Source organism: Symphalangus syndactylus, chromosome 24, assembly GCF_028878055.3.
Source record: "Symphalangus syndactylus isolate Jambi chromosome 24, NHGRI_mSymSyn1-v2.1_pri, whole genome shotgun sequence".
NCBI classification, from domain to species: Eukaryota; Metazoa; Chordata; class Mammalia; order Primates; family Hylobatidae; genus Symphalangus; species Symphalangus syndactylus.
In genome coordinates this window covers 1851966-1869065 of record NC_072446.2, presented here as the reverse complement: position 1 = coordinate 1869065, position 17100 = coordinate 1851966, and positions in this window count along the sequence as shown.

The window sequence follows — 17100 nt, the reverse complement described above, 5'->3', positions numbered from 1 at the left end:
ACTACACAGAAGCATTGTATGAAACTTCTTTCTGTTCTGTGCATTCAACTAACAGAGTTGAACTTACTTTTGATTGAGCCTTTCTGAAACACTCTTTCTGTAGAAACTGCAATTGGACATTCTGAGCGCTAAGAGGCCTATATTGGGAAAAATAACATCTTCAAATAAAAACTACACAGAAGCATTGTGTGAAACTTATTTCTGATATGTTCATTAAGCTAACAGAGTTAAACCATACTTTTGATTGCACAGTTCTGAACACACTTTCTGTAGAAAATGCAAGTGGACATTCGGAGCGCTAAGAGGGTAATAGTGGAAAAAGGAATATATTCAAATATAAACTACACAGTAGCATTCTGTGAAAATTCTTTCTGTTCTGTGCATTCAACTAACAGAGTTGAACCTTACTTTTGATTGAGCCGTTGTGAAACACTCTTTCTGTAGAAACTGCAATTGGACATGCTAAGCGCTAAGAGGCCTACATTGGGAAAAAGAATATCTTCAAATAAAAACTACACAGATGCATTCTGTGAAACTTATTTCTGATCTGTAAATTCAGTTAACAGAGATAAAACATATTTTTGATTGAGCAGTTATGAAACCCTCTTTTTGTAGAAAATGCAAGTGGAGATTCGGAGCGCTAAGAGGGAAATAGTGGAAAAAGGAATGTCTTCAAATATAAACTACACAGAATCATTCGGTGAAACTTCTTTCTGATCTGTGCATTCAGCTAACAGAGTTAAACCATACTTTTGATTGAGCAGATCAGAACACTCTTTCTGTAGAAAATGCAACTGGACATTTGGAGCGCTAAGAGCGTAGTAGTGGAAAAAGGAATATATTCAAATATAAACAACACAGAAGCATTCTGTGAAACTTCTTTCTGATCTGAGCATTCAGCTAACAGAGTTAAACCATACTTTTGATTGAGCAGTTTTGAAACACTCTGTCTGTAGAAAATGCAACTGGACATTCGTAGCGCTAAGTGGGTATAGTGGAAAAAAGAATATGTTCAAATATAAACTACACAGAAGCATTGTATGAAACTTCTTTCTGTTCTGTGCATTCAACTAACAGAGTTGAACCTTACTTTTGATTGAGCCGTTCTGAAACACTCTTTCTGTAGAAACTGCAATTGGACATTCTGAGCGCTAGGAGGCCTATATTGGGAAAAAGAATGTCTACAAATAAAAACTACACAGAAGAATTGTGTAAACTTCGTTCTGTTCTGTTTGTTCAACTAAAAGAGTTGAACCTTAGTTTTGATTGAGCCGTTCTGAAACACACTTTCTGTAGAAAATGCAAGTGGAGATTCGGAGCGCTAAGAGGGTAATAGTGGAAAAAGGAATGTCTCCAAATATAAACTACACAGAATCATTCTGTGAAACTTCTTTCTGATCTGTGCATTCAGCTAACAGATTTAAACCATACTTTTGATTGAGCAGATCTGAACACTCTTTCTGTAGAAAATGCAACTGGACTTTTGGAGCGCTAAGAGAGTAATAGTGGAAAAAGAAATATATTCAAATATAAACTACACAGAAGCATTCTGTGAAACTTCTTTCTGATCTGAGCATTCAGCTAACAGAGTTAAACTATACTTTTGATTGAGCAGTTTTGAAACACTCTGTCTGTAGAAAATTCAACTGGACATTCGTAGCGCTAAGTGGGTAATAGTGGAAAAAAGAATATGTTCAAATATAAACTACACAGAAGCATTGTATGAAAGTTCTTTCTGTTCTGTGCATTCAACTAACAGAGTTGAACCTTACTTTTGATTGAGCCGTTCTGAAACACTCTTTCTGTAGAAACTGCAATTGGACATTTTGAGCGCTAGGAGGCCTATGTTGGGAAAAAGAATGTCTACAAATAAAAACTACACAGAAGAATTGTGTGAAACTTCTTTCTGTTCTGTTTGTTCAACTAAGAGTTGAACCTTAGTTTTGATTGAGCCGTTCTGAAACACTCTTTCTGTAGAAAATGCAAGTGGAGATTCGGAGCGCTAAGAGGGTAATAGTGGAAAAAGGAATGTCTCCAAATATAAACTACACAGAATCATTCTGTGAAACTTCTTTCTGATCTGTGCATTCAGCTAACAGAGTTAAACCATACTTTTGATTGAGCAGATCTGAACACTCTTTCTGTAGAAAATGCAAGTGGACATTTGGAGCGCTAAGAGAGTACTAGTGGAAAAAGGAATATATTCAAATATAAACTACACAGAAGCATTCTGTGAAACTTCTTTCTGATCTGAGCCTTCAGCTAACAGAGTTAAACTATACTTTTGATTGAGCAGTTTTGAAACACTCTGTCTGTAGAAAATTCAACTGGACATTCGTAGCGCTAAGTGGGTAATAGTGGAAAAAAGAATATGTTCAAATATAAACTACACAGAAGCATTGTATGAAACTTCTTTCTTTTCTGTGCATTAAATTAACAGAGTTGAACTTTACTTTGATTGAGCCTTTCTGAAACACTCTTTCTGTAGAAACTGCAATTGGACATTCTGAGCGCTAAGAGGCCTATATTCGGAAAAAAAATATCTTCAAATAAAAACTACACAGAAGCATTGTGTGAAACTTATTTCTGATATGTTCATTAAGCTAACAGAGTTAAACCATACTTTTGATTGCGCAGTTCTGAACACTCTTTCTGTAGAAAATGCAAGTGGACATTCGGAGCGCTAAGAGGGTAATAGTGGAAAAAGGAATATATTCAAATATAAACTACACAGTAGCATTCTGTGAAAATTCTTTCTGTTCTGTGCATTCAACTAACAGAGTTGAACCTTACTTTTGTTTCAGCCGTTCTGAAACACTCTTTCTGTAGAAACTGCAATTGGACATGCTAAGCGCTAAGAGGCCTACATTGGGAAAAAGAATATCTTCAAATAAAAACTACACCGATGCATTCTGTGAAACTTATTTCTGATCTGTAAATTCAGTTAACAGAGATAAAACATATTTTTGATTGAGCAGTTATGAAACACTCTTTTTGTAGAAAATGCAAGTGGAGATTCGGAGCGCTAAGAGGGTAATAGTGGAAAAAGGAATGTCTTCAAATATAAACTACACGGAATCATTCGGTGAAACTTCTTTCTGATCTGTGCATTCAGCTAACAGAGTTAAACCATACTTTTGATTGAGCAGTTTTGAAACACTCTGTCTGTAGAAAATGCAACTGGACATTCGTAGCGCTAAGTGGGTATAGTGGAAAAAAGAATATGTTCAAATATAAACTACACAGAAGCATTGTATGAAACTTCTTTCTGTTCTGTGCATTCAACTAACAGAGTTGAACCTTACTTTTGATTGAGCCGTTCTGAAACACTCTTTCTGTAGAAACTGCAATTGGACATTCTGAGCGCTAGGAGGCCTATATTGGGAAAAAGAATGTCTACAAATAAAAACTACACAGAAGAATTGTGTAAACTTCTTTCTGTTCTGTTTGTTCAACTAAAAGAGTTGAACTTTAGTTTTGATTGAGCCGTTCTTAAACACTCTTTCTGTAGAAAATGCAAGTGGAGATTCGGAGCGCTAAGAGGGTAATAGTGGAAAAAGGAATGTCTCCAAATATAAACTACACAGAATCATTCTGTGAAACTTCTTTCTGATCTGTGCATTCAGCTAACAGAGTTAAACCATACTTTTGATTGAGCAGATCTGAACACTCTTTCTGTACAAAATGCAACTGGACATTTGGAGCGCTAAGAGAGTACTAGTGGAAAAAGGAATATATTCATATATAAACTACACAGAAGCTTTCTGTGAAACTTCTTTCTGATCTGAGCGTTCAGCTAACAGAGTTAAACTATACTTTTGATTGAGCAGTTTTGAAACACTCTGTCTGTAGAAAATGCAACTGGACATTCGTAGCGCTAAGTGGGTAATAGTGGAAAAAAGAATATGTTCAAATATAAACTACACAGTAGCATTGTATGAAACTTCTTTCTGTTCCGTGCATTCAACTAACAGAGTTGAACCTTACTTTTGATTGAGCCGTTCTGAAACACTCTTTCTGTAGAAAGTGCAATTGGACATTCTGAGCGCTAGGAGGCCTATATTGGGAAAAAGAATGTCTACAAATAAAAACTACACAGAAGAATTGTGTGAAACTACTTTCTGTTCTGTTTGTTCAACTAAAAGAGTTGAAACTTAGTTTTGATTGAGCCGTTCTGAAACACTCTTTCTGTAGAAAATGCAAGTGGAGATTCGGAGCGCTAAGAGGGTAATAGTGGAAAAAGGAATGTCTCCAAATATAAACTACACAGAATCATTCTGTGAAACTTATTTCTGATCTGTGCATTCAGCTAACAGAGTTAAACCATACTTTTGATTGAGCAGATCTGAACACTCTTTCTGTAGAAAATGCAACTGGACATTTGGAGCGCTAAGAGAGTACTAGTGGAAAAAGGAATATATTCAAATATAAACTACACAGAAGCATTCTGTGAAACTTCTTTCTGATCTGAGCATTCAGCTAACAGAGTTAAACCATACTTTTGATTGAGCAGTTTTGAAACACTCTGTCTGTAGAAAATGCAACTGGACATTCGTAGCGCTAAGTGGGTAATAGTGGAAAAAAGAATATGTTCAAATATAAAATACACAGAAGCATTGTATGAAACTTCTTTCTGTTCTGTGCATTCAACTAACAGAGTTGAACCTTACTTTTGATTGAGCCTTTCTGAAACACTCTTTCTGTAGAAACTGCAATTGGACATTCTGAGCGCTAAGAGGCCTATATTGGGCAAAATAATATCTTCAAATAAAAACTACACAGAAGCATTGTGTGAAACTTGTTTCTGATATGTTCATTAAGCTAACAGAGTTAAACCATACTTTTGATTGCGCAGTTCTGAACACTCTTTCTGTAGAAAATGCAAGTGGACATTCGGAGCGCTAAGAGGGTAATAGTGGAAAAAGGAATATATTCAAATATAAACTACACAGTAGCATTCTGTGAAAATTCTTTCTGTTCTGTGCATTCAACTAACAGAGTTGAACCTTACTTTTGATTCAGCCGTTCTGAAACACTCTTTCTGTAGAAACTGCAATTGGACATGCTAAGCGCTAAGAGGCCTACATTGGGAAAAAGAATATCTTCAAATAAAAACTACACAGATGCATTCTGTGAAACTTATTTCTGATCTGTAAATTCAGTTAACAGAGATAAAACATATTTTTGATTGAGCAGTTATGAAACACTCTTTTTGTAGAAAATACAAGTGGAGATTCGGAGCGCTAAGAGGGTAATAGTGGAAAAAGGAATGTCTTCAAATATAAACTACACAGAATCATTCGGTGAAACTTCTTTCTGATCTGTGCATTCAGCTAACAGAGTTAAACCATACTTTTGATTGAGCAGATCTGAACACTTTTTCTGTAGAAAATGCAACTGGACATTTGGAGCGCTAAGAGCGTAGTAGTGGACAAAGGAATATATTCAAATATAAACTACACAGAAGCATTGTGTGAAACTTCTTTCTGATCTGAGCATTCAGCTAACAGAGTTAAACCATACTTTTGATTGAGCAGTTTTGAAACACTCTGTCTGTAGAAAATGCAACTGGACATTCGTAGCGCTAAGTGGGTTATAGTGGAAAAAAAATATGTTCAAATATAAACTACACAGAAGCATTGTATGAAACTTCTTTCTGTTCTGTGCATTCAACTAACAGAGTTGAACCTTACTTTTGATTGAGCCGTTCTGAAACACTCTTTCTGTAGAAACTGCAATTGGACATTCTGAGCGCTAGGAGGCCTATATTGGGAGAAAGAATGTCTACAAATAAAAACTACAGAGAAGAATTGTGTGAAACTTCTTTCTGTTCTGTTTGTTCAACTAAAAGAGTTGAACCTTAGTTTTGATTGAGCCGTTCTGAAACACTCTTTCTGTAGAAAATGCAAGTGGAGATTCGGAGCACTAAGAGGGTAATAGTGGAAAAAGGAATGTCTCCAAATATAAACTACACAGAATTATTCTGTGAAACTTCTTTCTGATCTGTGCATTCAGCTAACAGAGTTAAACCATACTTTTGATTGAGCAGATCTGAACACTCTTTCTGTAGAAAATGCAACTGGACATTTGGAGCGCTAAGAGAGTAGTAGTGGAAAAAGGAATATATTCAAATATAAACTACACAGAAGCATTCTGTGAAACTTCTTTCTGATCTGAGCATTCAGCTAACAGAGTTAAACCATACTTTTGATTGAGCAGTTTTGAAACACTCTGTCTGTAGAAAATGCAACTGGACATTCGTAGCGCTAAGTGGGTAATAGTGGAAAAAATAATACGTTCAAATATAAACTACACAGAAGCATTGTATGAAACTTCTTTCTGTTCTGTGCATTCAACTAACAGAGTTGAACTTACTTTTGATTGAGCCTTTCTGAAACACTCTTTCTGTAGAAACTGCAATTGGACATTCTGAGCGCTAAGAGGCCTATATTGGGAAAAATAACATCTTCAAATAAAAACTACACAGAAGCATTGTGTGAAACTTATTTCTGATATGTTCATTAAGCTAACAGAGTTAAAACATACTTTTGATTGCACAGTTCTGGACACTCTCTCTGTAGAAAATTCAAGTGGACATTCGGAGCGCTAAGAGGGTAATAGTGGAAAAAGGAATATATTCAAATATAAACTACACAGTAGCATTCTGTGAAAATTCTTTCTGTTCTGTGCATTCAACTAACAGAGTTGAACCTTACTTTTGATTGAGCCGTTGTGAAACACTCTTTCTGTAGAAACTGCAATTGGACATGCTAAGCGCTAAGAGGCCTACATTGGGAAAAAGAATATCTTCAAATAAAAACTACACAGATGCATTCTGTGAAACTTATTTCTGATCTGTAAATTCAGTTAACAGAGATAAAACATATTTTTGATTGAGCAGTTATGAAACCCTCTTTTTGTAGAAAATGGAAGTGGAGATTCGGAGCGCTAAGAGGGTAATAGTGGAAAAAGGAATGTCTTCAAATATAAAATACACAGAATCATTCGGTGAAACTTCTTTCTGATCTGTGCATTCAGCTAACAGAGTTAAACCATACTTTTGATTGAGCAGATCAGAACACTCTTTCTGTAGAAAATGCAACTGGACATTTGGAGCGCTAAGAGCGTAGTAGTGGAAAAAGGAATATATTCAAATATAAACAACACAGAAGCATTCTGTGAAACTTCTTTCTGATCTGAGCATTCAGCTAACAGAGTTAAACCATACTTTTGATTGAGCAGTTTTGAAACACTCTGTCTGTAGAAAATGCAACTGGACATTCGTAGCGCTAAGTGGGTATAGTGGAAAAAAGAATATGTTCAAATATAAACTACACAGAAGCATTGTATGAAACTTCTTTCTGTTCTGTGCATTCAACTAACAGAGTTGAACCTTACTTTTGATTGAGCCTTTCTGAAACACTCTTTCTGTAGAAACTGCAATTGGACATTCTGAGCGCTAGGAGGCCTATATTGGGAAAAAGAATGTCTACAAATAAAAACTACACAGAAGAATTGTGTAAACTTCGTTCTGTTCTGTTTGTTCAACTAAAAGAGTTGAACCTTAGTTTTGATTGAGCCGTTCTGAAACACTCTTTCTGTAGAAAATGCAAGTGGAGATTCGGAGCGCTAAGAGGGTAATAGTGGAAAAAGGAATGTCTCCAAATATAAACTACACAGAATCATTCTGTGAAACTTCTTTCTGATCTGTGCATTCAGCTAACAGAGTTAAACCATACTTTTGATTGAGCAGATCTGAACACTCTTTCTGTAGAAAATGCAACTGGACATTTGGAGCGCTAAGAGAGTAGTAGTGGAAAAAGGAATATATTCAAATATAAACTACACAGAAGCATTCTGTGAAACTTCTTTCTGATCTGAGCATTCAGCTAACAGAGTTAAACCATACTTTTGATTGAGCAGTTTTGAAACACTCTGTCTGTAGAAAATGCAACTGGACATTCGTAGCGCTAAGTGGGTAATAGTGGAAAAAAGAATACGTTCAAATATAAACTACACAGAAGCATTGTATGAAACTTCTTTCTGTTCTGTGCATTCAACTAACAGAGTTGAACTTACTTTTGATTGAGCCTTTCTGAAACACTCTTTCTGTAGAAACTGCAATTGGACATTCTGAGCGCTAAGAGGCCTATATTGGGAAAAATAACATCTTCAAATAAAAACTACACAGAAGCATTGTGTGAAACTTATTTCTGATATGTTCATTAAGCTAACAGAGTTAAACCATACTTTTGATTGCACAGTTCTGAACACACTTTCTGTAGAAAATGCAAGTGGACATTCGGAGCGCTAAGAGGGTAATAGTGGAAAAAGGAATATATTCAAATATAAACTACACAGTAGCATTCTGTGAAAATTCTTTCTGTTCTGTGCATTCAACTAACAGAGTTGAACCTTACTTTTGATTGAGCCGTTGTGAAACACTCTTTCTGTAGAAACTGCAATTGGACATGCTAAGCGCTAAGAGGCCTACATTGGGAAAAAGAATATCTTCAAATAAAAACTACACAGATGCATTCTGTGAAACTTATTTCTGATCTGTAAATTCAGTTAACAGAGATAAAACATATTTTTGATTGAGCAGTTATGAAACCCTCTTTTTGTAGAAAATGCAAGTGGAGATTCGGAGCACTAAGAGGGTAATAGTGGAAAAAGGAATGTCTTCAAATATAAACTACACAGAATCATTCGGTGAAACTTCTTTCTGATCTGTGCATTCAGCTAACAGAGTTAAACCATACTTTTGATTGAGCAGATCAGAACACTCTTTCTGTAGAAAATGCAACTGGACATTTGGAGCGCTAAGAGCGTAGTAGTGGAAAAAGGAATATATTCAAATATAAACAACACAGAAGCATTCTGTGAAACTTCTTTCTGATCTGAGCATTCAGCTAACAGAGTTAAACCATACTTTTGATTGAGCAGTTTTGAAACACTCTGTCTGTAGAAAATGCAACTGGACATTCGTAGCGCTAAGTGGGTATAGTGGAAAAAAGAATATGTTCAAATATAAACTACACAGAAGCATTGTATGAAACTTCTTTCCGTTCTGTGCATTCAACTAACAGAGTTGAACCTTACTTTTGATTGAGCCGTTCTGAAACACTCTTTCTGTAGAAACTGCAATTGGACATTCTGAGCGCTAGGAGGCCTATATTGGGAAAAAGAATGTCTACAAATAAAAACTACACAGAAGAATTGTGTAAACTTCGTTCTGTTCTGTTTGTTCAACTAAAAGAGTTGAACCTTAGTTTTGATTGAGCCGTTCTGAAACACACTTTCTGTAGAAAATGCAAGTGGAGATTCGGAGCGCTAAGAGGGTAATAGTGGAAAAAGGAATGTCTCCAAATATAAACTACACAGAATCATTCTGTGAAACTTCTTTCTGATCTGTGCATTCAGCTAACAGATTTAAACCATACTTTTGATTGAGCAGATCTGAACACTCTTTCTGTAGAAAATGCAACTGGACTTTTGGAGCGCTAAGAGAGTAATAGTGGAAAAAGAAATATATTCAAATATAAACTACACAGAAGCATTCTGTGAAACTTCTTTCTGATCTGAGCATTCAGCTAACAGAGTTAAACTATACTTTTGATTGAGCAGTTTTGAAACACTCTGTCTGTAGAAAATTCAACTGGACATTCGTAGCGCTAAGTGGGTAATAGTGGAAAAAAGAATATGTTCAAATATAAACTACACAGAAGCATTGTATGAAAGTTCTTTCTGTTCTGTGCATTCAACTAACAGAGTTGAACCTTACTTTTGATTGAGCCGTTCTGAAACACTCTTTCTGTAGAAACTGCAATTGGACATTTTGAGCGCTAGGAGGCCTATGTTGGGAAAAAGAATGTCTACAAATAGAAACTACACAGAAGAATTGTGTGAAACTTCTTTCTGTTCTGTTTGTTCAACTAAGAGTTGAACCTTAGTTTTGATTGAGCCGTTCTGAAACACTCTTTCTGTAGAAAATGCAAGTGGAGATTCGGAGCGCTAAGAGGGTAATAGTGGAAAAAGGAATGTCTCCAAATATAAACTACACAGAATCATTCTGTGAAACTTCTTTCTGATCTGTGCATTCAGCTAACAGAGTTAAACCATACTTTTGATTGAGCAGATCTGAACACTCTTTCTGTAGAAAATGCAAGTGGACATTTGGAGCGCTAAGAGAGTACTAGTGGAAAAAGGAATATATTCAAATATAAACTACACAGAAGCATTCTGTGAAACTTCTTTCTGATCAGAGCCTTCAGCTAACAGAGTTAAACTATACTTTTGATTGAGCAGTTTTGAAACACTCTGTCTGTAGAAAATTCAACTGGACATTCGTAGCGCTAAGTGGGTAATAGTGGAAAAAAGAATATGTTCAAATATAAACTACACAGAAGCATTGTATGAAACTTCTTTCTTTTCTGTGCATTAAATTAACAGAGTTGAACTTTACTTTTGATTGAGCCTTTCTGAAACACTCTTTCTGTAGAAACTGCAATTGGACATTCTGAGCGCTAAGAGGCCTATATTCGGAAAAAAAATATCTTCAAATAAAAACTACACAGAAGCATTGTGTGAAACTTATTTCTGATATGTTCATTAAGCTAACAGAGTTAAACCATACTTTTGATTGCGCAGTTCTGAACACTCTTTCTGTAGAAAATGCAAGTGGACATTCGGAGCGCTAAGAGGGTAATAGTGGAAAAAGGAATATATTCAAATATAAACTACACAGTAGCATTCTGTGAAAATTCTTTCTGTTCTGTGCATTCAACTAACAGAGTTGAACCTTACTTTTGTTTCAGCCGTTCTGAAACACTCTTTCTGTAGAAACTGCAATTGGACATGCTAAGCGCTAAGAGGCCTACATTGGGAAAAAGAATATCTTCAAATAAAAACTACACCGATGCATTCTGTGAAACTTATTTCTGATCTGTAAATTCAGTTAACAGAGATAAAACATATTTTTGATTGAGCAGTTATGAAACACTCTTTTTGTAGAAAATGCAAGTGGAGATTCGGAGCGCTAAGAGGGTAATAGTGGAAAAAGGAATGTCTTCAAATATAAACTACACGGAATCATTCGGTGAAACTTCTTTCTGATCTGTGCATTCAGCTAACAGAGTTAAACCATACTTTTGATTAAGCAGTTTTGAAACACTCTGTCTGTATAAAATGCAACTGGACATTCGTAGCGCTAAGTGGGTATAGTGGAAAAAAGAATATGTTCAAATATAAACTACACAGAAGCATTGTATGAAACTTCTTTCTGTTCTGTGCATTCAACTAACAGAGTTGAACCTTACTTTTGATTGAGCCGTTCTGAAACACTCTTTCTGTAGAAACTGCAATTGGACATTCTGAGCGCTAGGAGGCCTATATTGGGAAAAAGAATGTCTACAAATAAAAACTACACAGAAGAATTGTGTAAACTTCTTTCTGTTCTGTTTGTTCAACTAAAAGTGTTGAACCTTAGTTTTGATTGAGCCGTTCTTAAACACTCTTTCTGTAGAAAATGCAAGTGGAGATTCGGAGCGCTAAGAGGGTAATAGTGGAAAAAGGAATGTCTCCAAATATAAACTACACAGAATCATTCTGTGAAACTTCTTTCTGATCTGTGCATTCAGCTAACAGAGTTAAACCATACTTTTGATTGAGCAGATCTGAACACTCTTTCTGTACAAAATGCAACTGGACATTTGGAGCGCTAAGAGAGTACTAGTGGAAAAAGGAATATATTCAAATATAAACTACACAGAAGCTTTCTGTGAAACTTCTTTCTGATCTGAGCGTTCAGCTAACAGAGTTAAACTATACTTTTGATTGAGCAGTTTTGAAACACTCTGTCTGTAGAAAATGCAACTGGACATTCGTAGCGCTAAGTGGGTAATAGTGGAAAAAAGAATATGTTCAAATATAAACTACACAGAAGCATTGTATGAAAGTTCTTTCTGTTCTGTGCATTCAACTAACAGAGGTGAACCTTACTTTTGATTGAGCCGTTCTGAAACACTCTTTCTGTAGTAAATGCAAGTGGAGATTCGGAGCGCTAAGAGGGTAATAGTGGAAAAAGGAATGTCTCCAAATATAAACTACACAGAATCATTCTGTGAAACTTCTTTCTGATCTGTGCATTCAGCTAACAGAGTTAAACCATACTTTTGATTGAGCAGATCTGAACACTCTTTCTGTAGAAAATGCAACTGGACATTTGGAGCGCTAAGAGAGTAGTAGTGGAAAAAGGAATATATTCAAATATAAACTACACAGAAGCATTCTGTGAAACTTCTTTCTGATCTGAGCATTCAGCTAACAGAGTTAAACCATACTTTTGATTGAGCAGTTTTGAAACACTCTGTCTGTAGAAAATGCAACTGGACATTCGTAGCGCTAAGTGGGTAATAGTGGAAAAAAGAATATGTTCAAATATAAACTACACAGAAGCATTGTATGAAACTTCTTTCTGTTCTGTGCATTCAACTAACAGAGTTGAACCTTACTTTTGATTGAGCCGTTCTGAAACACTCTTTCTGTAGAAACTGCAATTGGACATTTTGAGCGCTAGGAGGCCTATATTGGGAAAAAGAATGTCTACAAATAAAAACTACACAGCAGAATTGTGTGAAACTTCTTTCTGTTCTGTTTGTTCAACTAAAAGAGTTGAACCTTAGTTTTGATTGAGCCGTTCTGAAACACTCTTTCTGTAGAAAATGCAAGTGGAGATTCGGAGCGCTAAGAGGGTAATAGTGGAAAAAGGAATGTCTCCAAATATAAACTACACAGAATCATTCTGTGAAACTTCTTTCTGATCTGTGCATTCAGCTAACAGAGTTAAACCATACTTTTGATTGAGCAGATCTGAACACTCTTTCTGTACAAAATGCAACTGGACATTTGGAGCGCTAAGAGAGTAGTAGTGGAAAAAGGAATATATTCAAATATAAACTACACAGAAGCATTCTGTGAAACTTCATTCTGATCTGAGCATTCAGCTAACAGAGTTAAACCATACTTTTGATTGAGCAGTTTTGAAACACTCTGTCTGTAGAAAATGCAACTGGACATTCGTAGCGCTAAGAGGGTAATAGTGGAAAAAAGAATATATTCAAATATAAACTACACAGAAGCATTGTATGAAACTTCTTTCTGTTCTGTGCATTCAACTAACAGAGTTGAACCTTACTTTTGATTGAGCCTTTCTGAAAAATTCTTTCTGTAGAAACTGCAATTGGACATTCTGAGCGCTAAGAGGCCTATATTGGGAAAAATAATGTCTTCAAATAAAAACTACACAGAAGCATTGTGTGAAACTTATTTCTGATATGTTCATTAAGCTAACAGAGTTAAACCATACTTTTGATTGCGCAGTTCTGAACACTCTTTCTGTAGAAAATGCAAGTGGACATTCGGAGCGCTAAGAGGGTAATAGTGGAAAAAGGAATATATTCAAATATAAACTACACAGTAGCATTCTGTGAAAATTCTTTCTGTTCTGTGCATTCAACTAACAGAGTTGAACCTTACTTTTGATTGAGCCGTTCTGAAACACTCTTTCTGTAGAAACTGCAATTGGACATGCTAAGCGCTAAGAGGCCTACATTGGGAAAAAGAATATCTTCAAATAAAAACTACACAGATGCATTCTGTGAAACTTATTTCTGATCTGTAAATTCAGTTAACAGAGATAAAACATATTTTTGATTGAGCAGTTATGAAACACTCTTTTTGTAGAAAATGCAAGTGGAGATTCGGAGCGCTAAGAGGGTAATAGTGGAAAAAGGAATGTCTTCAAATATAAACTACACAGAATCATTCGGTGAAACTTCTTTCTGATCTGTGCATTCAGCTAACAGAGTTAAACCATACTTTTGATTGAGCAGTTTTGAAACACTCTGTCTGTAGAAAATGCAACTGGACATTCGTAGCGCTAAGTGGGTAATAGTGGAAAAAAGAATATGTTCAAATATAAACTACACAGAAGCATTGTATGAAACTTCTTTCTGTTCTGTGCATTCAACTAACAGAGTTGAACCTTACTTTTGATTGAGCCGTTCTGAAACACTCTTTCCGTAGAAACTGCAATTGGACATTCTGAGCGCTAGGAGGCCTATATTGGGAAAAAGAATGTCTACAAATAAAAACTACAGAGAAGAATTGTGTGAAACTCCTTTCTGTTCTGTTTGTCCAACTAAAAGAGATGAACCTTAGTTTTGATTGAGCCGTTCTGAAACACTCTTTCTGTAGAAAATGCAAGTGGAGATTCGGAGCGCTAAGAGGGTAATAGTGGAAAAAGGAATGTCTCCAAATATAAACTACACAGAAATATTCTGTGAAACTTCTTTCTGATCTGTGCATTCAGCTAACAGTGTTAAACCATACTTTTGATTGAGCAGATCTGAACACTCTTTCTGTAGAAAATGCAACTGGACATTTGGAGCGCTAAGAGAGTAGTAGTGGAAAAAGTAATATATTCAAATATAAACTACACAGAAGCATTCTGTGAAACTTCTTTCTGATCTGAGCATTCAGCTAACAGAGTTAAACCATACTTTTGATTGAGCAGTTTTGAAACACTCTGTCTGTAGAAAATGCAACTGGACATTCGTAGCGCTAAGGGGGTAATAGTGGAAAAAATAATATGTTCAAATATAAACTACACAGAAGCATTGTATGAAACTTCTTTCTGTTCTGTGCATTCAACTAACAGAGTTGAACCTTACTTTTGATTGAGCCTTTCTGAAACACTCTTTCTGTAGAAACTGCAATTGGACATTCTGAGCGCGAAGAGGCCTCCATTGGGAAAAATAATATCTTCAAATAAAAACTACACAGAAGCATTGTGTGAAACTTATTTCTGATATGTTCATTAAGCTAACAGAGTTAAACCATACTTTTGATTGCGCAGTTCTGAACACTCTTTCTGTAGAAAATGCAAGTGGACATTCGGAGCGCTAAGAGGGTAATAGTGGAAAAAGGAATATATTCAAATATAATCTACCCAGTAGCATTCTGTGAAAATTCTTTCTGTTCTGTGCATTCAACTAACAGAGTTGAACCTTACTTTTGATTGAGCCGTTCTGAAACACTCTTTCTGTAGAAACTGCAAGTGGACATGCTAAGCGCTAAGAGGCCTACATTGGGAAAAAGAATATCTTCAAATAAAAACTACACAGATGCATTCTGTGAAACTTATTTCTGATCTGTAAATTCAGTTAACAGAGATAAAACATATTTTTGATTGAGCAGTTATGAAACACTCTTTTTGTAGAAAATGCAAGTGGAGATTCGGAGCGCTAAGAGGATAATAGTCGAAAAAGGAATGTCTTCAAATATAAACTACACAGAATCATTCGGTGAAACTTCTTTCTGATCTGTGCATTCAGCTAACAGAGTTAAACCATACTTTTGATTGAGCAGATCTGAACACTCTTTCTGTAGAAAATGCAACTGGACATTTGGAGCGCTAAGAGAGTAGTAGTGGAAAAAGGAATATATTCAAATATAAACTACACAGAAGCATTCTGTGAAACTTCTTTCTGATCTGAGCATTCAGCTAACAGAGTTAAACCATACTTTTGATTGAGCAGTTTTGAAACACTCTGTCTGTAGAAAATGCAACTGGACATTCGTAGCGCTAAGTGGGTAATAGTGGAAAAAAGAATATGTTCAAATATAAACTACACAGAAGCATTGTATGAAACTTCTTTCTGTTCTGTGCATTCAACTAACAGAGTTGAACCTTACTTTTGATTGAGCCGTTGTGAAACACTCTTTCTGTAGAAACTGCAATTGGACATTCTGAGCGCTAGGAGGCCTATATTGGGAAAAAGAATGTCTACAAATAAAAACTACAGAGAAGAATTGTGTGAAACTTCTTTCTGTTCTGTTTGTTCAACTAAAAGATTTGAACCTTAGTTTTGATTGAGCCGTTCTGAAACACTCTTTCTGTAGAAAATGCAAGTGGAGATTCGGAGCGCTAAGAGGGTAATAGTGGAAAAAGGAATGTCTCCAAATATAAACTACACAGAATTATTCTGTGAAACTTCTTTCTGATCTGTGCATTCAGCTAACAGAGTTAAACCATACTTTTGATTGAGCAGATCTGAACACTCTTTCTGTAGAAAATGCAACTGGACATTTGGAGCGCTAAGAGAGTACTAGTGGAAAAAGGAATATATTCAAATATAAACTACACAGAAGCATTCTGTGAAACTTCTTTCTTATCTGAGCATTCAGCTAACAGAGTTAAACCATACTTTTGATTGAGCAGTTTTGAAACACTCTGTCTGTAGAAAATGCAACTGGACATTCATAGCGCTAAGTGGGTAATAGTGGAAAAAAGAATACGTTCATATATAAACTACACAGAAGCATTGTATGAAACTTCTTTCTGTTCTGTGCATTCAACTAACAGAGTTGAACCTTACTTTTGATTGAGCCTTTCTGAAACACTCTTTCTGTAGAAACTGCAATTGGACATTCTGAGCGCGAAGAGGCCTCTATTGGGAAAAATAATATCTTCAAATAAAAACTACACAGAAGCATTGTGTGAAACTTATTTCTGATATGTTCATTAAGCTAACAGAGTTAAACCATACTTTTGATTGCACAGTTCTGAACACTCTTTCTGTAGAAAATGCAAGTGGACATTCGGAGCGCTAAGAGGGTAATAGTGGAAAAAGGAAAATATTCAAATATAAACTACACAGTAGCATTCTGTGAAAATTCTTTCTGTTCTGTGCATTCAACTAACAGAGTTAAACCTTACTTTTGATTGAGCCGTTCTGAAACACTCTTTCTGTAGAAACTGCAATTGGACATGCTAAGCGCTAAGAGGCCTACATTGGGAAAAAGAATATCTTCAAATAAAAACTACACAGATGCATTCTGTGAAACTTATTTCTGATCTGTAGATTCAGTTAACAGAGATAAAACATATTTTTGAATGAGCAGTTATGAAACACTCTTTTTGTAGAAAATGCAAGTGGAGATTCGGAGCGCTAAGAGGGTAATAGTGGAAAAAGGAATGTCTTCAAATATAAACTACACAGAATCATTCGGTGAAACTTCTTTCTGATCTGTGCATTC